This window comes from Eurosta solidaginis, chromosome 2, assembly GCF_040869045.1.
Source record: "Eurosta solidaginis isolate ZX-2024a chromosome 2, ASM4086904v1, whole genome shotgun sequence".
Classification (NCBI taxonomy): domain Eukaryota; kingdom Metazoa; phylum Arthropoda; class Insecta; order Diptera; family Tephritidae; genus Eurosta; species Eurosta solidaginis.
This window is the reverse complement of record NC_090320.1, coordinates 161,612,867-161,622,347: the sequence shown is the minus strand read 5'-3', so window position 1 is coordinate 161,622,347 and position 9,481 is coordinate 161,612,867. Positions and strand designations below refer to the sequence as shown.

Sequence of the window (9,481 nt, the reverse complement as noted above, 5' to 3'; positions counted from 1 at the left end):
CTCCGAAGAGATCTAAGGCCGAGCTTCTCTTCCAATTTGCGTCGTGCTCCTCTTGATTTTTCCCTACAAATTGGCCGGACGGGACCTACATGTTTTATGCCGACTCCGAACGGCATCTGAAAGGCAGATGAGTTTTCACTGAGAGCTTTTCATGGCAGAAATACAATCGGAGCGCTTGCCAGACACTGCCGAGGGGCGACCCCGCTTAGAAAAATTTTCTTCTAATTGAAAAATCTTATTTCTAAAATTTTGATGTTGCTTTGTCCGGGAGTTGAACCCAGGGCATACGGTGTGATAGGCGGAGCACGCTACCATCACACCACGGTGGCCGCCTAAGTTAAAGTTAAAGTGAATGTAAAAGTTAAAGCGAAAGTTAAAGTTAAAAATAAAGTTAAAGTTAAAATGAAAGTTAAAGTTAAAGTCAAAGTTAAAGTTAAGGTTAAAGTTAAAGTTAAAGTTAAATTTAAAGTTAAAGTTAAAGTTGAAGTTAAGTTAAAGTTAAAGTCAAAGTTAAAGTTAAGGTTAAAGTTAAAGTTAAATTTAAATTTTAAGTTAAAGTTACAGTTACAGTTAAAATTAAAGTTAAAGTTAAAGTGAATGTTAAAGTTAAAGTTAAAAATAAGGTTAAAGTTAAAGTTAAATTTAAAGTGAATTTTAAAGTTAAAGTTAAAGTTAAAAATAAAGTTGAAGTTATAGTTAAAGTGAAAGTTAAATATTAACTTCTCATTTATTCAATAAAAGTAAAAAATTTGTTTTCTTTTCGGTCACCACGCTTAAAAAGGTTAACTTGAATTAATATCAAAGACAAAACTTGAATTAATATCAAAGAAAACAAAATGTTGCATAAATATTATAATTGCATAAGTTGATAATATGCAATCGCTTTACCGCGGCAGGCCCCGAGTGCCACACGTCCTTTTTTTGTTTCCATTTTTTTAAAATGTTATTTCCGTGAATTGTGCTTTATTTGTTTTACAATAAATTTTGAATTGTTTTGTACAAATATAAAGTGTAGCTATTGTTTTTAAGGAAAAAGTCTACCAACTTCTACCTCTATTTCAACTTTTCCTCTACCACCATTCTCTGCCGTGCACTGGCTGGCTCATTGTAGATAGCGCCAAAGGGCGCCTTCAGTTTTTTCGGCTGTTTTCAAGAGCTACAATTTCCGACATGGGAACAGTAGCAATCCGGACCACCAGTCCCTACCACTCATCTTGGCCTTATACCATATGCCAGCACTGTAGCCATATGACTGCGACTTCGAACTCACACCTTCGTCGACGTCACTTTCCTAGAAGCTCTAAGTGTAGCTCCGAAGACTTTCTGGCGGATGGTTTTGTCACGCTATGGCTACACCAAAAAAAAAACACCTTGAAACATTAGGGAGTAACTATTCGGCCAAGGATGCCGCCCTCGATGTCATAAGCAGTCTGTTTGCGGGGGAAATGTGGCACCCGTGTCGTGGGGCGCGATCGCACGCAAATAAAAGAAATAGAAAAGAGAAGAATTAGTACCGATTCGTTACAATTTATTTATAAACGATAAATATTTTACAATAATTATTTATACAAGTAAAGCACTCACAAGCTTCCTGGACGTCAGGAAGTTTAATTAATTTCACAATATAAATAGCAATTCCGAGTGAATATGCCGTATTGCAGCTAGAAAGAAATTAATCGAATTACCAAATGCACTTAACACGTTCAAATGTATGCCAGTGATTAATTGCAAATAGAAAGTTAAAAATTAAAATTTAAGTGACAATGGCAAGAAGTTTAATTATACGAAATAAGTTCACTTGGCAGTTCACAATTTAGAACACAGTTTAAATTTTACGATGTACACTCGAAAAAAAGTTAGGAAACTCACCTGGGGCTAGCTGCTGACGTTCCAAAATAGAAAGAAAGATTTAAAAACGAAAAGGGTCCGCACCACCTGCCGATAGCTAACTTTCGTCGAGTTTTTCCCCTTTGAAGTTAGCGCTCGGCAGGGGTGGGCCGTTACCGGTAAATAATAATATTGCCAAAAAATGTGCATTAGGGTGGTAGCGAATATTTAGGCTGGTGGCCTAAACATGCGGGCCCCCTTGCGGCGAGCAACTCGAAAGAGCAAAAGACAAAACTGGTGAGTACGCCAGCAACCCTCCCAAGGCAGGATAAAATAAATAAATTAAAACTATGATGTATATGTATCGTTGGATCGTAAGGACGATCTCCGGCGCACATCCGTGCTCGAAGTAATGCAGCCTCGCTGAACTGTGGATGAAAAGAAAAGCGTTAGTATTCAAGTACGTGGGGTTGCTTGGTTTAAAGTGCACCTTGTGGTATAGTTTAAGGTTTTATAGTGGGTGGGCTCCGGACACGACGAGGCCGAATATTGTGGCTTGGGTGAGGAGCCCGCCGACAGTCGACGCGGGTGTGCTGCCGACCATAATACTGGCGTAGACGTCGGCGCCCAAAGTGAGCAACACTGGCGACGATCGGTAAAACGTCGGATCGGCCAGCTTCATGAACTGGAATGGGGCCGCTACCGACGGGTCCAGATTTGCCGTGGGGTTTAACCTGGCATAGTTTGCTATTACGGTGGCTTGGGTCGTGATCTTTCCCGCTACCCCATACTTCCCTCGAAGAACGATGGTGCACCTCGAAAGACGTGCGGTATTGTTACGCTCCAGGTGTAGATCCTTGCACAAATTGGCATCGATATGGCTGGTGGGAACGCAGGCATCTAACAGGGCGCGGACCAGGTGTAAACGGCCTCCTGCCTCAATTCGGACTATGGCTGTCGGCGCGATGGCGATCAATGCTCGAGTTATAGTCGGTTCCGCTAAATTGTCCCGGAGTCGACCACTTCGGAAGCCGGCTGGGGTTGTTGTTTGGCGCGCGAGGGTGGTTGTGGTATCCTCCTTGCATGGTTGATACGGGGCCGCCTTGCCAGTGGAGCGTCGGGTCGAGCGGAACGGAAGCGGCTCCGCACCGCCCCGGCGCCTACTGGCATTGCGGTGCAATGGGCGGAAAGGACGGGTCTCCGCGCCATCCCCGTGATATATGTGTCTCTGATTGCTTTTCTGCTTCTCATGCTGAAGCAGTGGTCGGAAGGATCGTGCTTCTCCACTGGCCGTTGGGGCGATGGCTAAGGCGGCTGCACTTCTCGTAAACTCTTCCATCTCCTTCTCCTCCTCTTCTACCTGTTGGGCCCACGATCGTGTGTCCTCGGTGATGATGATCGATAGCACCTCGTCGCTTTCGTCGCCGTCGCGCTCTTCGCAAGGGATCGGGCGTGGCCGTGCTTGCTCGTCCTCCATGTGAAGCGTAGTGTGGTGTGGTAACGGTCGTTGCTAGGGCATATCTCTAACCGATGGAACGGCGATAGGCAATCGGGGCAGTGCCGGTGTATAAGGACGGCCCGGAGGTGTTCTTCTGCCGACATTCCCCTGTACCGCGGGCATAGTCGTATGCCGTGGTTCTTCTGGCACAACCGGCAGGAGACGGTGAAGGAGTCAACGCGTTGCTCCGTCTTGTTGCGCTTGACCGAGAAACCCGTCATTCTGGAACGGGAACTTGTTATTATTTGTTTTGCATTTTAAGGGAGTTGGGTGGCGTATGGGCGGAGAGTAGAAGCTTAATTGGTCGAGCTTGTGGTTGGCGTACTCGGGTTAAGGGTTTATTTGGGATGAATAATCTGGTTAAGTTATTCTGCCGATGTAGTGACGTGTAGTGGTTGAACCCACTGTTAGGTTTAGTAAACTTTGATTGACATACACCTAAAATGACCTTTCGTTTTGAAATTAGTTTCATCAGAATGAAAATGCTGATATTGAAAGCCACCAATAGTAAGATTAAGAATTGTGAAATATAGACTTAGGGAAAAGTATATTTTTTGGTGTTTGCCTAAGGCAGGCAATACGCGATATACGGTATATCACGGTAAACCCGTGTGTTGCCACGGCTCCTTGTAATTGCCCTACAAAAATTTGGTCACAAAACTTACCCACGCCCATGCAAATGTGACTATGAATATAACCTATGAATGACTGTAAAATGACTAGTCAAATAACTTCGTGCAGATAAAATGTGCGACAGATGTAAAGAGGCCTTTATTCGCTGTCTGGGAACACTCTTTGTGTTGATTTGGGCCATGTTGTGTGAGAATCACAAATTGTGGTGTGTTTGTTGATTTCAACACAACCCTGGCAGGGATAGCCTACACTATCGAGTGTGGTAACTTGTAGAGCTGTCAGCTGATAACTCTTCCACTCACTGGAATGAGGCAGTTGTGCGGTGCTGCCAATTTGGCAGCGTAATGAGACATAATGGTCATGTCATGAAAGTATTTAGGGACAGCTCGCGTCTGAGTCCTGACGCGACATTAAATTTATAGCTGTTCTAAAAAGTTTAATTCCACCCTTGTTTGTAGTATCGAAAGCATAGATGACACTACTTTATTCCTGCTGGGATTTCAAGCTAAAAAGGGACTGACGAAAGTCTGTCGGAACTTCAAGACACAAAAAAAAACAATTTCTGTCATGAAAGCGAGACCACCATTGAGTGTGCCATGTTTTTGTTTATGTTTTACATTTTAATTTTGCACTACCCTTTTTAACAATGAAAGCAATGCAAATAAACCGCGAGAATTATTTTGGTCTCGAGTGGTTTCACCTTTTGTTTTCACAAGAAAGTTGGTTTTGATTGTGTGTCTGTGCACCAAATTGTCAAACTACAAACTTTTCTCAAAAAAAGAAAAGAGAAGAAAAAAGACTGCCGAATGTCAAAAAAAACTATCGACATACAACCTGGCGCGTGTGTTTTCAGTGAAACCAGGCTGTATCTTCAGGGTTTTCGTTAGTTGATTTTTTGTTCGGTTACTAACACTCGAGTTTGTTGGATCCCGCGGATCCAACTTGTGATCTCATGGGGTCGCGCGCAATGTGTTTACGGCATAAGAAGAGACAAAAGCAAATGTTATCGAGTGGCAACCTTGATTCATTCATTCAAAATGTCATTCATTCATGGAAATGAGTATAGATACATTTTGAATGAATTTTCACTATGGAGAATGGGTAAGTATGCAGGTATCGTTCCTTTTTTTATAATTTTATAAATTTATTTTATTCTTTTATTTCATTTCAGGTACTCTTTTTTATCATTTTAGATACAGATTAATGAAAAGTTGGATACCATGAAAGCGATTGCGTGGGCCTTCCAAACTTCTTCAGTTATGGCAAACACAGAGTCAGCAATGACATATCTGGACATCCCAGACAAGTCGGAAAGCGGCAAAACTATTAATTAATTGGAATACGAGGTTTACTCATTGCGGACCCAACCCCTGTTCCACATTGCGGATTAACCTCTTCATCATCATCATCCTCTTACGACTCCGCCGGCGATTCAGTCGCTGAAGAAAGTAGTAGCACTAGTAGCGAAGAAGAGGAATTGACTTCTGAGAATTTTGCTGCTATTGAGATGATGAAGCTCCAACAAATCTTAGTTTTGCAAAACAAAAGTGATTTGGTAAACGAGAGCCAAGCTAAAGAGCAATACGAGGAGATAACGAATTTTGCAGGGCACAAATGGAAATGGACCACTTTCAAGCAAACATGCGTTAAAAATAGTCTCAATATTAGCTGAATGGGGTTCAATGCATCGTGCAAAAAATCAATTACTTTGAAAATGATGCACGCTTCTTGCGCATCTGTCGTGTTTTAGGGCGTACAGGGGCAAATAGAGCTGGTGCTGCGACCAATGACACAAATAACTCGAAGCGTATATCCGGGTTTCGCACAGATGACCTCAATACTGTGCTGGGGGTTGCTGGAGATGACGAAGCAGCTAAGTTAATTGCTAGCATAAGTTCGCCACAAATGGTAAAAGTGATGAGCACTTTGGCGCAACGTAAAACGACGTAGCACAACACTTGCGCTCGCTTGCCTTCAATATAGGTAGTACAACAGATCAGCTGGATTTAAAGCAGTGTGCTGATGTATTATATGCAATGAGCACCTTAAACGTTCAGGATTCTGTGCTGGCAGCGAAAGTTTGTGCTGATATACAAGCGGTGCTAAATAAAAACTCTGAAAGGTCTGCATTCTCAGCTGTTGAATCGTAGGCAAGTTTGTTTACTTTTTTACTAAATAACATTTAATTTTAAAAATGTTAAAAAAGGATACTAGTCCTTTTGCCATCTTGGGGCTGAGGCCATGACTAACAAAGCAGTTAAAAAATTGGGCCTCAAACTGCAACTGCCATACAACAAAATTGTATTCCAGTCATACTTGAGGGTAGAGACTGCATTGGAGCAGCCAAAACGGGAGCTGGTAAAACATTCGCATTTGCATTACCCATACTTGAAAAACTTAGCGAAGAACCGACAAGTCATTTCGCACTAGTGCTTACACCGACGCATGAACTTGCTTATCCGATTTCGGAACAATTTCTTGTTGCCGGTCAACCGATGGGGGTGCGCGTCTGCGTCGTATCTGGAGGTACTGATCAAATGATCGAAAGCCGTAAACTTATGCAACGTCCTCACATTGTAGTTGCAATGCCAGGGCGGTTAGCAGATCACCTAACTGGTTGTGATCCATGTTCGTTTGATAATCTCAAGTATTTAGTAGTGGATGAAGCAGATCGTATGTTAAATGGTGATTTTGATGAAAGATTGGCAATAATTGAACGCTGTCTGCCAAAAGAGAGGCAAAATGTATTCTTCTCGGCGACAATGAAGGATTTCATTAAGGAATCTAGTATATTTCCCATAGCAAAAGATTGCTTTGAATGGTCAGATGATTCTACAGTAGCAACAGTGGAAACACTTGACCAGCGTTATTTGTTGTGCGCAGATTATGATCGTGATATGGTATTAATGGAGGCGTTGCGCAAATTTCGGGAAGAGTACGACAATGCAAATGTTATAATTTTCACTATTACAAAGAAGTACTGTCAGCTCCTCTCTCTGACTCTTAATAATATGGGCCTTGAGAATACTTGCTTACATGGTTTTATGCGACAAAAGGAACGTGTTGCCTCATTAAATCGTTTTAAATCCAATCATGTGCGTACTCTCATCGCCACAGATGTAGCTGCACGTGGTTTGGATATACCTAGTGTACAATTAGTTATGAATCATCGCCTACCACGTACACCCAAAGAATATATACATCGTGTTGGTCGCACTGCACGTGCAGGGCGCAAAGGAATTGCGATTTCTATTTTTAGATTTCGATTTCCACATGACCTGGAATTACTGGGAGAAATTGAAGCAGCAATTAATGCGAAATTAACAGAGCATCCAATCGATCAACGCATGGTGGAGCGCATTTTTATGCAAGTAAATGTAACACGCCATGAATCCGAAATAAAATTAGATAACAATGATTTCAATGAACGTGCGCAAAATTATAGGCGCAAGCAGTGGATATTAGAGGGTAAAGATCCAGACGCAATGGAGCAAGCTTTTCTCAAAAAGCAACGAGATAAAATACGTGCAGCTCGTCAATTACGAAAGCAGCGTCAAAAGGAATGGGCCGAGAAGGAGCCAGAATTAATACAAGATGACCGATTTAAAAGTGTGGATGCTTTGCGATTCAAGCGTAAAAAATCAAAACCATTTAAGAACAGCGAAGCTGATAAGGCTGCAAGCAAAGGCAAACAGCACAAATTAGCTGCTAAATCAAAGGTGATTAACAAAAGCAGATTGAGTGAGAACTCTTGAGCTGAAATTAAATGCGACAAATTAGCATTAAAATAGTCAAAAAGAAATTAATTTTAATAATTCTTTGAACATAGTTATTATAAATGCCCGTTTCAGGCAAGCGTTCCCGAAGAGAAGGAATACCCTACAATTAGTGGCCTGAATAAAACGTTGAAAGGTATGCTGTTGTCGGATCCATTTTAACTAGTTTGGGCATAATGAGGTATCGAGATTTGGATATAATGGAAGCGCTTACGCAATGGACAGCAAATCTTTGGTGGTCAAACTATACAGCCTATATTGGACAGCAATCCGTTGATTGGAATCAATTTATGATGGTAAGTAGGCAGTAACGCTAAATCACCTTAATTTCAAATCTGTTAATTTAAAGGTGAAACAACGTTTAACAAAAACAGCTGCTTCAAATGCTACTACAGCCAAAAAACCACAGGAACCTGCAGAACCTGCGCACACCTAACGGAGGATGGCAGAACCTGCGCAAAAATAACGGAGTTGGATACGCAAACAGATTTAAAAGGTATGATGTTAAACGATACTACCTTACGGTAATAAATATTAGATGTTTTAAGACGAAATTGTGATTATTGATTTACTGGTATGCTGTGGCAGATAGTGGATCTGCAGTAGGGTTCTGTTCGCTAGATAGGGGGCACAGTTTACCCAAAGGTTACCGTGTTGAGCTCAAACACGCTGACAGGGTCCTCTGCTTTGAGTCGAAAAACTATTCTTTGGTACTGGGTTTTATTTTCCTTTACCCAAATTTGCCTGTACATCTTCTCAATGTCGCTGTTGAAGACGTACTTGTAGAATCTCCATCGGAGGAGTAGTATTGTTAAGTCAGATTGAAGTACTGGGCCGGTGTGTAGCACATCGTTCAGGCTTGTGCCATTGGATGTCGGGCACGACGCGTTGAATACGACCCTTACTTTAGTCGTTGTACTTTCCTCTTTGATAACCGCATGATGCGGCAAAGAAGTAGCAATCAGATGATTGTGGTGGTACTACGGTGTGCACCTTAGACATGTGCCCTAACGTGACGTATTCTGTCAGTACCCTATTGTATTCCGTCTTTAGGGCCGGTGTCTTGGCTAAGCGCGTCTCGTTCCAATAGAACTGAGAGCAGACGCTCTTGAGAGATGGGCCCAAACAGACGGTTTTTGGGAAGCTTTGTTTGAATGGAAGGGCAACGGTATATCTTCCATCTGAATTCCTTTCCGTTGTGTTTTTATATAGTGCCTCGCAATAGGCATTATCTTCGGTCAATGCCTTTTTTGTAGGTACGTTTGCAAGTTCCCAGAAAGCGGCTAGCTGCTTGTCTAGGCTAATTTCATTGAAAAAGGATTCTCGTGTATTGGTTGGGTGAGGTGCATCTGCACGACCGGTTAAAATCCAACCGAAGACGGTTTCTTGGGCGAGAAGCGTATTTAGAACGTTCTTCCGTATACCGTTTAGTATGATCTGGGGATAAATATCGCCGCCAAGTATGAGGCCGACTGGTTCATTAATGAAGAACCTCTTATCCGCCAGAATCAGATCAGGGAACGCTTGCCGAGTCGTAGCGCTCACTTGGCAAGTCGGAAGGTCACCTGTTAATTGAGGCAGGACTAGGGCCACTGTATTGATGCTTACTAATGGATCTGTAAGCGAACCTAGCGTCATCGCACATGATTCCTTTACCTGTGCAGATGGTGTATTATTTATTCCTGACACCTGCACATGCAAACGTTTGGATGGAAGGTTTATTCGCTTTTTTAGTCATTCTGTTATG

The 9,481-nt window shown here is 42.2% G+C and overlaps 1 pseudogene; it reads left to right on the top strand.

The window, feature by feature from the left end:
* Nucleotides 1-6,152: 6,152 nt before the first annotated feature.
* Nucleotides 6,153-7,713, top strand: LOC137241739 (probable ATP-dependent RNA helicase Dbp45A; annotated as a pseudogene).
* Nucleotides 7,714-9,481: the final 1,768 nt, after the last annotated feature.